Source organism: Mizuhopecten yessoensis, unplaced genomic scaffold, assembly GCF_002113885.1.
Source record: "Mizuhopecten yessoensis strain PY_sf001 unplaced genomic scaffold, ASM211388v2 scaffold5921, whole genome shotgun sequence".
NCBI classification, from domain to species: Eukaryota; Metazoa; Mollusca; class Bivalvia; order Pectinida; family Pectinidae; genus Mizuhopecten; species Mizuhopecten yessoensis.
The window spans coordinates 10,050-10,778 of NW_018406290.1; the positions used below are offsets into that span (position 1 = coordinate 10,050).

At 35.7% G+C, this 729-nt stretch overlaps 1 long non-coding RNA gene across 1 annotated transcript in view; it reads right to left on the minus strand.

Moving 5' to 3' along the window:
- The window catches only part of LOC110451301, a 7,914-nt gene extending 7,185 nt beyond the window's left edge, over positions 1–729 (minus strand). Inside the window, exon 1 of the long non-coding RNA XR_002463055.1 lies at positions 651–729. This is a non-coding gene — a long non-coding RNA (uncharacterized LOC110451301). The remainder of the gene's footprint in view (positions 1–650) is intronic.

The window sequence follows — 729 nt, forward strand, 5'->3', positions numbered from 1 at the left end:
TGACAATACATCATTATAATAGCATGTAGTGTGTCTGTCGGATACGTCTACACTTGTGTAACCTGACTGACGACAATACATCATTATTATAGCCTGTAATGTGTTTGTCGGATACATCTACACTAGTGTTACCTGATTGATGACAATAAATCATTATTATAGCCTGTAATATGTCTGTCGGATACATCTACACTAGTGTAACTTGTCTGTCGGCGAGAAAGGGATTCACTTATGAATAACACATGAAATGTTTCTAGGAGACCGTCAAGAAAGAATATTGTTAACAGTATTAGTATCTCAACAGGAAAGAATATAAGCCAAATAATGTAAGCTAGGCATTTCCACTCACATTGTTAACTCTTGTTAAACCCTAGGTTTGAAAGACTCGTTGGGCATCATAGTAGTGTTTATGTTTTGTTATCAATGTGTCTGACAGACTGGTAAAAATGAAAATCAGAGTTATTTGTGCAATCTTTTAGAATAAACTTTAGTATGTTACTTTCTAAAATACCCTGAAATACTAGGTATTGGAGAATAGTGGGTTGCGCTTTATTACAGATCATTAATATTGAACGGATGTGATGTAGGTAGGTTGTACTTAGTAGAAAACCGTCTGAAGCCAGATGTTATCTTAAGTTCATTTTACTTACTTTAAGACCGTCGATAACTGGGATGTTGATGGATGTTTGATTCCACAACTTTCCCTGATCCCCCGAGAGCGTCCATATA